Below are 13,894 nucleotides of genomic sequence, written 5' to 3'. Positions count from 1 at the left end.
AGACTGCTGCAGGCAGGAGCTAGGGACAGGAGGTTATGGAAGAGCCAGATATCCACATCAGGGGACTGTGGAGGCCAGGGCTCCCATGGGACCCCCAAAGAGCCTACTCTTGAGCCCAGCAGAAAGCCAGCATTCAGACACCCACCCCTCTGAGGGCACCGGCAGCCGGCAGGATCAGTTCACAGGGAGGAGCCCAGCCATGGTAGATAACAAGGAGATGTGGTCCCCTGAGCCTTGATTGCCTCGACATCTGTGCCTTAACAACAGAGAAGGGGGAACGAAGCACCAGCTACCACATGGCCACACATCAAAAGCATCGTGCTGAGTGCAAACAGCCAGACGCAAAAGGCCACGTATTGGATGATTCCATTTATATGAAATGTGCAGAGCAGGCAGATCCACAGACGGAATGTAGGTTGGCAGTTGGCTAAGGTGGGGGGCCGGTAGGGGAGGGTTTCCAGTGGAGAGGAGATTTCCTTTTGGGGTGATGAAAATGTTCGAAAGTGGATTGTAATGCTGATTGCACAACTCTGTGACTGCACTAAACCCCATTCATGTGTGCACTTTAAATGGGTGGATTGTATGTTATGCGGATTATATCTCAAAACTGCTGTTATTTAAGAATGGAGGTGGATTTATTTGGGGCCGATGATAAAGTTCTGGAGATGGACGGGGTGATGGTTGCACAACGGCAGTTTGCTTGATGCTGTGGGGTGGTACGCTTCCACGTGGCTAAAATGATAGATTTTTATCTTAGGTGCATTTTACTGCGATTTTAAACAAATAAAAATTTAAATTTAAATTTGAAAAAAAAATGGCAGGGGAGGGAAGTATCCCAGAACAAGACTACATACTCCCAAATACTCCAAGATACTGGGGACCAGAGAAGAACCCATGCTGCACACGTGCACGCACACGCACACGCACACACACACTCACACTCCAAGTCCCACATGTCTGTCATCTGGAGAACGAAGGGAAATCTTTGAATTGCCCCTGGGATTAGGATCTCCAACAGATGGCCGTGTAATAACAGTGTGACCACGACACCCTGGGATCTGCCACTGATCAGTTGGGGCCCGTGACTGGAGAAAAATGAAACTGTTTCCTGTTAATACTCTTATAACCAGGGAGCTCATCAAACTGGCTACAGCTGCTCAATGTCAGCTCCCCGTGGAGCATAAACTCCTTGAAGGCAGGGACCACCGGGTCTGGCTCACGTCCAGGGCCTGGTACAGAGCCGGACACATCACGGGTCCTCAGTCAATGTCCGGGGAAAGAGTGAAGAGCCTTCCCTATTAGAGAAGAATCCGAGGCCCAGGGAGACCATGGCCCTGCTGAGGGCCACACAACCAGGGAAAGGGGGCAGCCAGGATCAAAAGTCAGATTTCCGTCTCCTGCGGCCCAGGCCCGTGATGCGCAGAGCTGGATTCCACTGACAGCCGCACCTCCAGCTGTGCACATCTTTTGGCCTCGGTGGGAGGAGACAATCACCCAGGAGGCTGGCCAAGGACTCAGACATACAGGACAGAGCAACCAAAGGCACTTCCAATGGGTGGGGTTGGCAGCCCAGGGCCAAGCCCGGCTCCCCATAGGGCTGCCTCCTCCTGCCTGGCTCTGGGAGCTACATTCCTCAGGCCATACCTCATGCTGTCACCCTAATCCTCCTGGCTGGGAGGCAGGAGTCCTGGGATACTGTCCTGGTCAGGGGCTCTCCAGGAGATGAACTCAGCAGGTGCCTGCCCCTCTCTGTTTCTCAGTTCCCCTTCGAGGTGATCAGGTTCCATCCAGTTCTGTTAGTTCCAATCTGGCTTTGCTGACACTGACCTCTTAGAACACTCAGCCTTGCCTAGTCTGACGGAAGAGACATCCCATCCTCAGGTGCCCCAGTCCAACCCTGCACACACAACCTCCTGAGAGCCGAAAGAGATGTCACGCCACTGGAAGGATCCCCCAGTCTAAGGAGGGAGAGCGCCTCAGATGGGGGAGACCTGGGCCACCAGCAGGATGCTCCTGTGTCAATGCTTGGGCTCTGGCTGGCTTCTTTTTTTTTTTTTTTTTTTTTGAGATTCATTGATTGGTCGATTGATTGAGTTAGAGTGCAAGTAGAGGAAGGGGAAGAGGGAGAGAGTGAGGGACAGAATCTCAAGCAGACTCCACACTGAGTGCAGAGCCCGATGCGAGGCTCAGGCTCATGACCCTGAGGTTGGGACCTGAGCCGAAATCAAGAGTCAGAGGCTTAACTGACAGAGCCCCCAGGAGCCCCTTCTCTTCTCAGATACGCTCTCTTCTTCTCACTCACAGGGTTAGGGGCTCACGCCTGTTTCTCAGAAGCCAGCGTCTCTCAGTTTACACAGCGGTGGGTACCAGCTTCCTGACAGACTGCCCCCGTCCTGAGGCCTGACCGCACATGCTCCTGATAGACCATTTGCTTTGGGAGGGAAGCTCTCTGGCTCAGCTGTGTCTGTCACAGTCCCCGGGATGGTGCCACCTTGGTCCAGAACCTGCCCCAGGCAAGCTAACAGCAGAAGTGTCTAGAATTAGGAAGTACTCAGACCGGGCAGGCTCCTTCCGCCTGTGCAAGACCCAAAGACCAAGGCTGGCCTAAATTCAGGACAACCCCTCCAGAAGCCTGACTCTGAAATGTCTGACATCCATGATGCACAGCCTGGTCCTCAGAGGATGCCCCCCCGCCCCGCAAACTCTGGGTTTCTTACTGATGGAGAAACTCAGAGCTTGCTTCCCCAGCTGCAAAGTGAGGTTGATAAAAGTAACACCCTTCAAAAGATAATTGTGAAAGATTCCATTGAGGAAAGGCAGGCAAAAATGCTAGCAAGGTGCCTAGTCAAGGGTAACGTTTGCTGTTTTATGGGTTCCCCCCCCTGCTCAGCATTCAAACCCCTTTCTTGTTTGTGGGACTACCACCCCCTGGGGGGTACCTTACAAAGGCGGCTGTCCTCCCAGTGCAGAGGCTGAGCCTCACCGGGTCCGTCAGTCAGGAGCCTGCCCTGAATTCAGGGATGACTAAGGTGGTACAGAGGACAGTGCAGATCATTTGTGGGGGACAGCAGCCGTGCCCAGGCCGTGACGTCTGGTGGCCCTGGCAGCAGCACCAGAACCACAAAGCTCCTCTCCGGGCCCTTGGATGCGTCTTGAGCTGTCAGCCTCCTTCCACATCTGCCCCTTCCCTGAGCCGGGTTGGTGTCCTTCCAACAAATTCCTGTCCTGCTTCAATTAGTGAGTGTCAGTCTCCATTGTTTTCCACTGGGGAATTTGACTGGTTTGGAAATTGGTCTGGTGGGGGGGGTGGTTTAGACAACACACCCGCAGGCAAATAGGGGAAATGATTATTTGGTCTAGCTGAGACTGAAGGTAGTGAAAATCCAGTTAGTATCCAGGGATGGGAATCTAGCAGGCTGTGGTATGTAGTGGTGAAACAGCTAATTAAATTAAATTAATGAATTACATTATGGCCTGTGGCCATCTGGAAAAAAGTGCCACTGAAGGCAAAGCTTGGAGGGCCTCAATTGCTACTGCCATTGAACACATGAATGGCACGAAGATTTTAAAGATCAGCGGCTGCTTCCATGACACAAGACAATTAAAAGAATAACAGCTTTAATCCCTGCATTCTTGGCGCAAGGCATGGACTGGAGCCTAGGAACTTTTTTACAGCGGGGCTAGAAATTCTCTTATCTTTTACTGCAGCAGGATGAAGTTTGAAGAAAACTAAATGCAAACGTGATCCTTTGCCTGGCCGAGTTACACTGGCGGCTGAGCGCCCAGCCTCCTCTCCCTCTGCTGCGCTGGTGCTGAGGAGTCAAGGCTGCTCCTGGGACCTCTTCTCTTCCCGGTCCACGTCCTGAAGCATGGGGGGTGCACTTGGCCGCAAATGGCTGAACACTCTGGGAAAGTGGAGGCCCGGGGCAGGTGGGTCCCTGGGCATGGCACAGCTCCCAGCACTGTTCTCTCAGCTCCACCCTCCTCGGGGTTGGCTTCAACCAGAGGGGCTGGAGCCGGCTCACTCTGGCTTGCAGAGCTGATTGCACGCACTCTGTGCGTTCAGTGATGGCCTGTTGGCAGCTTGAAAGTGGCCACGGAGGGGATATTTACACCATGGAAATCTGCAACCCGCTACCAATCAGCACCTTCTTTTTTTAAGGGGGAGAGCTGGTATACCAGCCCACGACTGTCTTCCTGCTAGGTCTGGTGCCCTGAGGGGTAGCAAGGCGGCCGTGGGCTTCTTTGTGTTTGTACCAAAGAGGGAGAGGATGAGTGACAGAGGGAGAGAGGATCTCTCTCCCCTGACCGTGGAACCAGGTCGGCTTTTCAGCCTCACTGAGTGCCAGCACCAGGCGGAATGCTACGACCCGACTGGCTGAGTCTCACCAGATCCCTCTCGGGAGCTGGAGTGTGGGCTCAGCTGCCCTGAAGAGCATGGGCTGTGTTGAGGGCAGAGCTCTGAACAAAATGGGTCTTCGGGGAATGAGGAGAAGAGGGACTGGAAAGGATGAGTGGCAGGACGAGTACCCTCTTAGGGTGTCCAGCCCTCTTAGGGCTGGACCACACCCTCTTAGGGTGTCCAGCCACACCCATGGCTTCCCTGACCACTGCCAGAGCTAGTCTCCGCCCAGCCATGTGTAACTGGTCACAACTGGACGTCTGCACTCAGGCGATAAGAACGACAATCCTAACAGCTAAAGCACATAGTGTTGGCCACGTACCAGCTGCCATTCTGAGTGCTTTACATGTATCAGCGCATCTAACCACAGAAGAGCCTGTGTGAGGTGGGTGCTGTCCATGCCCCCATCCACAGATAAGGAAAACGAGGCTCAGAGGGGTGGCATAACTTGCCAGAGACCACAGTGGTGGCACTGGGATGGGGAAGCCGCTACCTGGCTCCAGGTCCTGGCTCCGAAACTCCATTCCAACCTGCCCCTGAAACGCCCACAGGAACCTCAAACTCATTGCCTTCTCTCCAAACCTGCTTAAAGCCCTTCCCCTCCACGTCAACTCCAAGTCAGTGTTCAGGTATCACCAAAGGCATCCCTGTTCTAGAAAGCTTTTCTAACCCCATGCCAGGCTAACGCCCTCTCTATGGCTGGCCCAGCAACCTCTGCCTCCCCCATCGGAGCCCCGAGCACTGGGCGTTGTAACTGTCTGGCTTCTTGTCTGTTTCCCTGGAGGGCAGGAAATGGGTCCTATTCCCCCCACCGCCCGACATGCCCAGTGTCCTCAGTGCAGACCTGGCATGCAGGGGCCACTTGGTGAGAGCCCAGCCCTGGGCCCTCCGTGCGCTCCCCTTCCCCACTGCCAGGTCCTGCTCTAGCGGGCCCAGCACATGCAGACCCCTGCCTCACTTTACGGGCAAATGTCCCAGCAGCCCCTCTGCCACTCCACCACCCCAGCTGGGTCTACTTCACACGCTCAGCACGGACTTCCCCACCTCCGCTACGCAGCCTCCTTCCTGCTTTACTCTTTTATTAAGATTCTAATTAAATAATTCTAATGAAATGTAATGAGCTGAATCGACAAACTTACTGCGATAAAACAGCATTCGAGACATTCTCTCTCCTGTTCTTTCTTTGGCAGTGGAAGCAGGATGGCATGGGGCCTTTACTGCCCCGGGGGGGGTGGCGGGGGGGATCGGCAGGGCTGGGACTGAGGGCCATACTCGCAGGACATCACCATGGGCCAGAACCACTGGCCTGGCATCCCCACCCTAGCTGAGGCTTCCCCTGACTGAGCCACCCGGGGGCGCCATGCTTAGAGCAGAGGTCTGTCTGCTAGGAGACCAAGCACCACACCTCACCATCGGCCCTCTTCAGGCCTATGCCTCAGGCCAGCCCCAAGGCCTCTGCCTAACGGCCTGTATTGCCTTCTCCACACCAGCAGGGGCGGCTGAAGGCTCCAGACCTCAGAATTGGGGTTTGCTAAACACACACGCATCTGGAGCTGCCCTTTAGCCCTGCTCTGTGCAGAGGAAGAAAGGCCTGGACGTGCGTCTGGCCCTTGTCTCGTGCATGGCCTCAGACAAGTTCCGTCCTTCCTCTGGGCCCCAGCCCAGTCTCTGCCAAACATCAGGCCAACACTGGCACGAGGGAGCCTCTGTGACAGAGAAAGAGCACTGCGATGTTGAGTTGGGCCTCACCTCAAATCCTGGCCCTGGCCTTTCCTGCCTCTGTGGCCTGGGGCAAGTCACTTCACTTCTTTGAGCCTGTTCCCTCATCTATAAAATGGGACCAACATCACCTACTCTGCAGAGCCGTCGTGAAAATGACCTTAAAACAAAAATAAGTGGGGTGCCTGGGTGGCTCAGTCAGTTAAGCATCTGCCTTTGGCTCAGGTCATGATCCCGGGGTCCTGGGATTGAGCCCTGTGTTGGGCTCCCTGATCAGTGGGGAGCCTGCTTCTCCCTCTCCCTCTGCTGCTCCCCCTGCTTGTGCGCTCTCTCTCTGTCAAATAAATAAATAAAATCTTTTAAAAATAAATAAATAGGGGCGCCTGGGTGGCACAGCGGTTAAGCGTCTGCCTTCGGCTCAGGGCGTGATCCTGGCGTCGTGGGATCGAGCCCCACATCAGGCTCCTCTGATATGAGCCTGCTTCTTCCTCTCCCACTCCCCCTGCTTGTGTTCCCTCTCTCGCTGGCTGTCTCTTATCTCTGTCAAATAAATAAATAAAATCTTTAAAAAATAAATAAATAAATAAATAAATAAATAAAACAAAAATAAGACAATAGACTAAGTATTTGATAAACTATCGCCACAAATTATCCCAATCCGTGTCCCCTTCCCCATGGCAACCCTGGGGACTCAGAGCTGAGGTGGGGGAGTTAGAGCTTTCAGAATCTTCCAGATCTGACCCACCTGCCTTCCCACCCTGGGTTAGACCAGAGCCATCAGCCAGTGTAGGGACACAGTGCCCTGGTGGCCTCAGGCAGGACTTTATAGCCTCCGCTCACAAGTCCTGCCCAGGCAGCAGCCCCCAGTTACAGCCCCTCTGAGCTTCCTCCCACACCTGATCTTACCACCTTCCTGCAGGGAAGGCAGAGATCCATTCGTGGTCCCATTTCACAGACAAAGAAACAGGCGCAGAAAGGGGGCGGGGACTTGCTCAAGGCACACAGCCAGGCAGCAGGGTTTGGGCCTGGAAGCCGGCATGTCCCGCTCTGACACCAGTGAGCCACTAACTGCCATCTCCCCCTCCAAGTGCCACATGGCCCAGGCTGTGAGACCCAACAGGCCTGGAGGCAGGCAGGGGTACAGAGGATGGGGACAGTCCACAGAGCACAGCCGAAGAGCAGGGCCCTGGTTCCTGGGCTGCCCCAGGCTCACCCAGCCTCGGGCTCTGCTGCCGGCGCACCAACACTGACTTTGGAGTCAGGCAGACCTGGGTTCAAGTCCTGACACTGCACCCACTTGATGGGTCATAGGACCACTGATGGCACCTCTGGGAGCCTGGGTCTCTTCACAGGGTTAGCGGGGGCAGGGAAATGGGGAGGGTGTTTGTGTCCTGGGAAAAATGGAGGGCACTGTGGATACTCTGTCACAGCCTGAATTAGCTTCCTGGGGCTGCTGTGGCAAAGCACCACGAACTCCGTTGCTTAGAACAGAAATGTATTGTCTCACAATTCCCGAGGCCAGGAGGCCATTCTCCCTCTGTCACCTGCAGGGGAAGGATTGTGCCTTGCCTCTGCCAGCCTCCGACTGCCCTAGAAGTCCCCAGGGTATGGCAGCACAGCTCCAGTCTTCACATGACGCTCTCCCTGTGTCTCCTCAGTCCTTCCTCTGTGCCTGTCTGTCCTGTCCAAATTCCCCCCTTTATAAGGATACCCGTCGCATTCGACTACAGCCCACCCGAGTGACCTTGTTTAAACTCGATGACTTCCGTGAAGACCCTATTTCCAAATAAGGTCACATTCTGAAGTGGGGGTTGGAACTACCACGTAGCTTTTTGGGAGGACACAAGTCAACTCATAACAGGATGCAAAGCTCTTTTGCGCACATCTGATCCTGATGGACGGGCCCCTCCCCACTCCGGGAGAGGATGTGACCAGTAAGAGGTCATGCTGCAAGGGAGCCATGGAGCCAGGGTTTGAACTTCGGTCTCCTGAGTCTAGTGCTTTTCCACTACCCTCTTGAAATTTAAAATGAGAAATGAGAGTCCAGAGCTATCCTTCGGAGTCAGGAGTTCGATCCTGAGTGGCCATTTGGCATCAATAACAACACCACAGACCCGACACCGACGGGGAGGCAGGCACCCTGCTTTCTATTCACTGTCTCACACTACTGCTTTTGCAGCCACACTACCTGGCCCAAGCCCAGACTCTGCCCATTCCCAGCTGAGTGACAGGGCAAGTAACTTCACCTCCCCGGGCCTCAGTTTCCCCTTCTGTGAAATGGGGACAGTAGCCACTTCCGAGGGTTAGGGTATGGACCAGAGGAGGTGCTCCATACGAAGCCCCTAGCACAGTGCCTGGCGCACGGGGAGTGCTCACCTTCACCACACGGTAACACCAGGAGGTGGTCCCCACTCTGCAGACGGGGAAAATGCAGTCATCGGACCAAGGTTAGGAAGGACGATGTGGCAGAAATGGGATTTGAACCCAGGTCCCTCTGATTCCTAGCTCTGGGCCCTTTCCGCAGTACTAAAGACCTGGCCTTTCCAGAAGGCCCTCAGGTCCAGGAATCTGGCTGTTAGTTAAGGCTGGCAGGGCCCAAACATCAGACAGTCTTCCTAACAGGGTGGAGGGAGCCCCAATCCAACTTGGTCACCAGGGAGGGAGGGGGGGGAGTCCTCCCTAGTTCAGCTGTCAGAGACCCCCAGGGGGCAGACCCTCCACCCAAGTCCCCAAGAAGCGCATATCAACTCCACTGGGTCCCAGGGGCCATCTGGTTTGATTCACTATAAAAACTCGAGCTGAGCTCTGTGGAATGTCAAGCAAGCAGGGGCCCCAGTGACTGAACCAAAATCCAAGACATTCCCCATTGTTGCCCCCTATAGACAAGCAGGGACCCACACGTATACACAAAGGAATACACATGCCCATGCCCCCCCCACGCCCCCGAACTCACATGTTCCCAGGCTCACATTCAAGATTCAGGTATGCACGCCTGGGACGCACACAGACCCACTGAGCCAACGTGCGCTCACTCCACCCCCCAAAGTGATGACACGTATTGCCTGGAGATGCTTGCGGCATCACGGCCTTGTGGCTGGCAGGCACTTAGAGATGCCAGCCCTGCACAGCAGATAAGGATGCTCAAACTCTGGACCTAGCCTCACTGAAACCCACAGTGTCCCTGATGCACAGGTTTGGGTCCCTGACCAGGCGCATGGTATTGCCCTCACTTGGAAAACAGAGAGGGAGGAAATGCTGCTTCCCTTTCAAGCTTCTGCCACCCCTTTCCTAGACCCAAGCCTGCTTGCTCTGGGGCCTGCGACCTTGGATGACTGCGGTACCCCCGAGGTCTCTGCATCCACCCTTGAATGCCGCCTCTCTGCAATCTTGCCTCTCTCCGCACGGAACCTTCTGATGACCTTCTCGCTCAGAAGCCAGCCCAAGGCCACTACCATGGCCCCAAGGTCCCACATGCCTGACCTGCTCTCAGACCTCATTTCCCAGCTCTCCTCTCCAGCCACACTGATCTCGCTCCTCCTGTTCCTGCCACATTCCGCTTCTGTCTGCCCCAGGAGCTTTGCACTTGCTCCAATGCTCTTTCCTCCAATAGCCCTGTGTTGGCCTCCCTACTTCCTGTGGGGTCTCTGCTCACGTGTCCCTGCCCACCCTGGGTAAAACAGCACTGCCCACTGGGTAGCTCTATCGCCTTCCCCTGTTTTTTCTCCTTCATGGCACTGAGCACCATAGATGACTGATTCATAACACGGGGGAGGGGGGGAGGTCTCAGTATCATCCAGAGTGGAATGTCAACTCCACGAGGATGGGACTTGGGTCATTTTATTTCCTGCCATGTTCCCACCACCTAGAACCCTGCCTGGCATGTGGTGGGTGATCAATCAATGTGTGTTAAAGGAATGACTCCTGATCCCTCAAAGCAGCCAGGGGCAGGCTCATCTCCAGAGAGCCCTGGGGTACAGTCCTGGCTCTGTCATTTAACATGTCACTTTGTCTCAGTCTCGGCTCTCACAGGGCTGTCCTGAGGATTAAGATGGTGTGTGAGTCTAGTGTAGCCCAACAGGTGGTGGATGTGGCAGCGAGGTTTGCTCTGGACCACCACCCCCTCCCCCCACTGGAGTGCAGGGTGGGAGGGGTGCCTGGTGGTCTGGTGACTCTCCCCTTCTAGATGCCCTCTTGTATCTCAGGGCTAGATGCCTATAAACCACTTTCCCACTTCCCTTTGTGGGCAGACTCCAAGCAGCTTCTGCCCGTGAGACCAGATCACGTTGAGAGCTGTAGGCGAGTGGGGCCCGGGATCCCTGGCAGCAAATTCCCTCAACCCCAGCCTTCCCTGATTCCCTGAATCTTTGGAGGGGCCCTCTTCATTCCCCTAGCACTGCCAGTGTTTTTGTGAGCTGAATCTCTTTATTTCCTACTTGAAACTGCTAGGGTAGAATGTTTTCTTGACTGAATCCCAAATGGACAAGAAAGATTCTCGAGTTTTCCCAGAGGGCACATTTTGGTGGTGGGGACAAGCCAGACTATGCACTTGAGTGGCATCAGGGTAGAAGCTGGTGGGACATTTGCCACCACAAAAGGTGGGGTGGGCCTCTCCCCTGGGGGGAAACTGGTCCCCAGCCCTGCCTCCCCCCACCCCCAGAGCAGCCCTCACAGGGACAAGGACAGAGGGACAGCCCCAGTGGATGGTGTTTTCAGCACCTTATAAATATGAAGTATTCATTAACTCCTCTCCTCACAACACCCCAACTTGGACAATACTGCTATCATCCCACTTACCCGGAGAGGAAACCCAGACCCAGTCATGGGTAAACGAAGTCGTTTACGCGGTGAAAAAGTGGCTAAGGCTGGCGCTGGAGGCGTAGCTCATCACCAGAGGTCTGGGTTCTCTCTTTCAGGCCTTGTGCCGGCACTTGAGCTGCAGAGGAGACCTTGAGGCTCGGGGAGGGGGCTGAAGAGGCAGAAGATGAGTAGACACTCATTCCCTGCCTTGGAATTCACCACGCCCTTTCTCCAGCCCTTCTTATAATCCTTTGCACTTCCCTACAAGCCCTCGGACCTCGAGCACGTGGCCCTTTCCAGCAAGCGTGGGGAAGGGACGTCTCTTTTCTCCCTCTGGGGTGGAGGACTGAGCAGGGGGCCCTCGGAAAAATGTATGGCTGGCATCGCAGCTCTGCGTAACTACCCACACAACCTGGGGGAGTCCTGTCCCTCTGTGGGCCTCAGTGTCCCAGGTATAAACAAAGTGGGTGGGCTGGAGAACCATCAGGGGCTCTTCTGGCAATAACATTCTAGAATCCTGCTTTAAAGACATTTTGAAAACCAAGATCTTTGGTCAGGGTGGAGGAGCGGACCGCGTTTTACCAAACCAGGCGGGGCTGTGTGTGGCGGAGATGTAGAGTGCCAAACCCAGGGGAACTGGGGGAGTTTGTCATACGATGGGTTTGCCTCCAGAACAAATACCCTGCAAAGTGGACCATTGTGCCACAGAGGCTGGTCTTGCCTCCTCTCTCAGCAGGTTCTCACAGGAAGCCAGGCTGGCCATCCCCTTTTTGGTGAGCTGACTCTAGTCACTGATGGCCACTCGGTGCCAGGTGCTGTGCTGGGCACTGGGGCCACAGGTGTCTCAAACACAGGCCCTGGCTGCCCAGAGCTCAGGGTAACCAAGGCAGTCTCCAACCTTTGCACTCTCCTTCAAGGCGCAGAAGGAATACACTCCCCTCTTCCAGAAGCCCTTGCTGGCTTCGCCAACTCACTTCCAACGTCCCCATGGTGCGAGGCAAACCTACATCATGCCCAGCTCTCCAGGGCACCATGACCCACAACCCCTGGACTGCAAAGACAGCAGGACAGGCCCTGGAAGCCCCACCCCATGCGGGGGGGGCTCAGCAGGTGCAGTCAGAATTGTTGCTTGGCAACCAGGACTTGTAACACAGCTCACATCTGTCCTGGCTGGAAGCAAAGGCACCCACCTGATCCAGCACCCGTGTGCTGGGGGCTCAGCTCAGAAGCTCCTAAGCAAGCAAGGTATTGTCCAAATGTTCCAAGTGACCCACAGAGAGGCAGAGCCACGCCGGGACAGTGGAGAACACACAGGCTTTGAACCCCAGGCCTGCCTCTTCCCATCTGTGGGAGGCTGACAGGTCACATAAGCTCTGTGAGCATTTCGTTGTCTTTAAAATGGGCTCATAATGCCTATTAGCACAGGCACGGCGCAGCAGCTTTGACTGGCTAATGTGTGCAGGTGCTGCCAGTGTTCCAGAGATGTGTTTCCCTCCCTGGCGCCTCTGAGGCTGCCATTCACCACCAGCCACCCACCAAGTCTGCCTCCAGAGGAAAACTTCCCCCTCTGAGGGACCCCAAAGCTCACTCTGGCCACCCCTTCCCTGCATGGCTCAGGCTGGGCAATGCCTACTGGGGGCAATACATGTGCTGATGTGATGAGACATGCCCTGCCGGGTCCTAAACTGGGCACGTCCAGAGCAGTAGCCCCAAAGGGCAGCTACCTAGTTAGAGGCAGGAAGGATGTGTTTGGACAAGTCTGGAAGATGGCCCTTGCTTTAGGCGCCTAGTCTGGCCCAGGCCCTGCTACTCTGTCCATGGAGACACCCACCGGTCAGCAGCTCCCCTTTGTCCCACGGAAGAGGATGCCCATTTCTGGGCATGGGCAGCTCAGCTCGGCTTCGCCCTTCACTCCACAGAGTGGGTACTCACGCGGAAATAAACAAACACTAGAGTCAGACAGACTGGGGTTCGAATCCCAGGTCCACTCCTTTTTTTTTTTTTTTAAAGATTTTATTTATTTATTTGACAGAGAGAGACAGCCAGTGAGAGAGGGAACACAAGCAGGGGAAGTGGGAGAAGAAGAAGCAGGCTCATAGCAGAGGAGCCTAATGTGGGGCTCAATCCCACAACGCCGGGATCACACCCTGAGCCGAAGGCAGATGCTTAACCGCTGTGCCACCCAGGCGCCCCCCAGGTCCACTCCTTACTGGCTATGAGACTTTGGTCAATTCACGTTATCCTCCCTGACCCTCTGTTGTCCCATCTTCAAAATGGGACCAGGAACACCCACTTCATAGCACAGCTTTTAGAACTAGTATCACCGATGTTGGGTGTAAAGGGCCTAACAGGGCCTGGCATGTATGAAGCACTAGAGAAAGGTTCACATCCTAACAGATAAACAGGCCACTTGTTGTGATCTGTACACGCAGGGTAGCAGGAGGAGGAAGGCCAGACCCTAAGTCAGAACCGAGGGCTCGGAATCTACCGATTCCCTATTTGGGCTTGTTGAGAAGTCCCTGGAGAGATTTAACTGGGATGGTATCTCCTCCTGGGAGAGAAGACCTCGACATCCACCCGGTGAAGCTGAAGGTCACATCAAATCTGAAAGGCGACTTTGTTCTTCCTGGCTTCATCCGTTATGCATGAAAGAGCAGACGGCGGGTGCTCAGGATTCATAATTTGAGAGATCCGGAGACTAAAGACATTGGCCAAATTTAAACTGAAAGATGAACTTGTTGGGTGTCTTTTCAGATTATGGGAGAAGAAGAAAGGAGAGAATTTCTTAGTCATCTATGATCCACTCAGAATTCACAGTGAGTTGGCCTGACATCAGAGGGCTCCACCTCTGCGTTCCGGACATTTTAAATATCACTGTTTGAAAGGGACAAAGAGATACATGGTGGAGGAGACTCCCACTGGAGCCTGAAGGGAGCGGCCTTTCTGTGGCACGCAGGGTGGGGCTCACAGGAGGCC

This window comes from Ailuropoda melanoleuca, chromosome 2, assembly GCF_002007445.2.
Source record: "Ailuropoda melanoleuca isolate Jingjing chromosome 2, ASM200744v2, whole genome shotgun sequence".
NCBI classification, from domain to species: domain Eukaryota; kingdom Metazoa; phylum Chordata; class Mammalia; order Carnivora; family Ursidae; genus Ailuropoda; species Ailuropoda melanoleuca.
The sequence above is the reverse complement of the archived record's forward strand: the minus strand, read 5'-3'. Positions refer to the sequence as shown.